The sequence below is a fragment of the Pteropus vampyrus genome, unplaced genomic scaffold (assembly GCF_000151845.1).
Source record: "Pteropus vampyrus isolate Shadow unplaced genomic scaffold, Pvam_2.0 Scaffold369, whole genome shotgun sequence".
In the NCBI taxonomy this organism is placed as follows: domain Eukaryota; kingdom Metazoa; phylum Chordata; class Mammalia; order Chiroptera; family Pteropodidae; genus Pteropus; species Pteropus vampyrus.
Genome location: NW_011889150.1, coordinates 509,406 through 512,236, shown reverse-complemented (window position 1 = coordinate 512,236; position 2,831 = coordinate 509,406).

Genomic DNA, 2,831 nt, shown 5'->3' with positions numbered 1-2,831 from the left:
CCTGGGCCCACTCTGAGCTCTTGAATCAGAACTCTGAGAGGTTCTGCATTCTAACATGTCCCAGGTGATTCTGACACTGCCCAGTTGGGAATCTGACCGCGCCTCGATGCTTAAGTGTGCACTGAGGCCAGCAGCATGGGCAGCCCCTGGGAGCTGGTTAGAAATGCAGAGTTCCAGGCTCTTCCGCTGACGTGCTGGATCAGAGCCTGCATTTTAACTGGCCCCCCAGGTGATTTGTGGCTCTGAGAAGCCCACTGAACAGGGACAGCACAAGGCTGGGTCTTGGAGCCCCAGAAGGAGCATCGTGGGAGGGTTTCTGGGTGATGGGGCAAAGGGGTCGCCCTCCGGGGGACAGAAGAGTAGAGCTCCAGGCGGGGTGCTCCAGGCGGGGTGCTCCAGGCGGGGTGCTCCAGGCGGGGCTAGGGAAGGTCCGCACGCAGGCCGGCAAGGAAGAGGGGCCCGAAGGACTCGGGAAGGGGGAAAGGTGCAGGGCGGACGTGGGAGCTGGCGCGGTAGCTACAAAGACCGAGGTCGGCCCCGGACGGCACGTTGGAATGCTAAGTAATAGGAAGCTGCCGGCGGTCATTTTTAAAAGTTTTTTTTTCTACATAAAAGTAATAAATTAAGGAAAATATATATACCCCAAAAGAGGAAAAACGTATATTCCCATAGCTCCGGCCCTCAACGCCATCACCGCTCATTACCCATTTTTCTGGCTACAGCTTTTTAGTGAGTAAATGGGTATAAAGAGGCAGTGCATGTACTTTTATTTCATTCTTCCTAACATCAGAGGAATTTTTTCACATCACCTTCAGACATGGGATTGTTGATGAGGGACAGTGAGCCACGACTCTTGGGCGTGGTGATGGATGGTGGCAGGACCCGGTTGGCCTCCTCTCCTCCATGGCCCGGGCAGCTCCCCGCCTCCCCTGTCGAGCCCAGACCCCCGCGGCAGCGGGCTGTACCCCACGGACAGAGAGCCTCGCCCCTCCTGCCCCCCCAACACTGCGGAAACCCCATGCCCTATAACCTGCCTGGCAGCCCCGTTGGACAGAGGGCCCGGGGACCAGCGTGTTCGGGGCAGAATCAGGAATCAGTTCTTGGGCTTGGCATTCGTGGTGCCGAATGCAGTGGTAAAAGGGACCAAGTCCACAGCACGAAGCGTGAACTAGATCACGGAGCCAAGAGCCAACAGAAGGGGAGGCTCGGGTGACCGGGGAGCCGACGCCACAGCCCACCGCGTGGAAGCCAGGTGTAAGGATGGCGGGTTGGCTGGCAGCTTCTACGTGTGCTGAGAATTTGGGGAAAGAAACTGATGAGCTCAGAGCTGAAAATTTCCAGTCCGAGGGGCAGATAGGGAACCAGGAAGCTTCTAGGCTGTGCCGGAATGAAAGGGCCCGCCTGCCAGGCGGCCCCCGGCCGGCGTCGGGAACTCGGACTTCAGAGGGTCCCCAGCCCCTCGCGGACAAGAGGGCCTCGCTGCAACGTGCGGGGCAGGCCGAGCCCGCTTCCCCCCGGGGCCTGACAGAGCGCGCCGTGACCCGCCCCAGACCCCCGGGCGCCGCGTCCTCACGGGCTTCCCCGGTCCTCACACGTGTCGTCACAGCTGGGGGCGGGGGACGAAGTGGCCCGTGCGGCTCCACGGGGAGGGGGCTCTGGGGGCCGCGCCTGGGCCCCCACTTCTCCCCGTGCACCTCTTCCTTCTGGGTCCTTCGTGCCATTTCTGTCACGAACACCAGCCGTAAGTCCCGGGAGCCCCCGCAGCGAGCCTGGGGTGGTCTTGGGGACCCCGACGCAACTGCCCTGAAGGAATTCGTTTCCTCTTATAGGCGCGGGGTCCAGATTTCTGAAAATAAAACCCAGGGTCCCACCTGGCAGTTGGCGGCGTCGCAAAGCGGGTTGAACCGACGACCTTTCCGGGCCTCTCCTGAAAGCTGGGGGCTGTTTGGGAAAGGAGACCTTTGTCACTTGGATGGGGACAGGCGGGCAGACTGTGAGGAAGCCGAATCCTTGAATTCTGCTGAGCCTCCTCTGCCAGGAGCATCCTCCCTCCTGTCTGCGAGATGTGACCCAAAAGGTGAGAGACGAAGCGGGACCCCAGGAGGCACTGCGCAGGCTCTGTCTCCCCGTGTGGGTTGTGTAAACATGATGTGATTTTGGATAGGCCTGAAGGGTTGGCTCGGGGCCACTTGGCAGACACTTTGGGTTCACAGGGTGACAAGGAGCAGCTTTCTCTGTTTGTACGAAGGTTGCTGATGCAGGACGCTGAGATACCAGGACCTTTGTCACTGAAAGGGGCAGGCGCCCAGAGGCTTGGGGAGGCCGGGGTGTGTGCTAGATGGATCTGTCGTGTGTGGACTGTGGGGTGGCTGCCGTGGGCATGGCTCTGGGTTAGGTGGGTGACCAGATCCCTCGGGGTGGGGCCATGAGGCGCGGCCACCGTGGGCCTGACCCACAGAGACCCTTGGTGTCGCCGATGGTGCCCTGGGGACCTGGAAGAGCCACCGTGGGACTACAGACTTAATCGCCATGTGTCAGCAGGAAGGCGCCAGGCTGCAGCTGCAGAGTGGGAGTCGGGCTGGACGCCCGCGCTTCCTGCCGTGACTCCGCTCAGCAGTGTCCTGTCAGCAGGGCCGCCGATCCAGGACCGCCAGCGGCTCCCGAGGGGCCCGTCCAGCTCGCCTGTCCCCAGCGGCAGCTCCGCGATCACCCTGTAGGGGGGCTCTCAGCCCCAGCATCACACGCGGAGCATCTTTCTCTCCTGGGGGAGAGGAAATTGGGTTTGTTTCATTGAATTCAGCCCTCAACGTCCGAGAAGCAGCCTGTGCAAC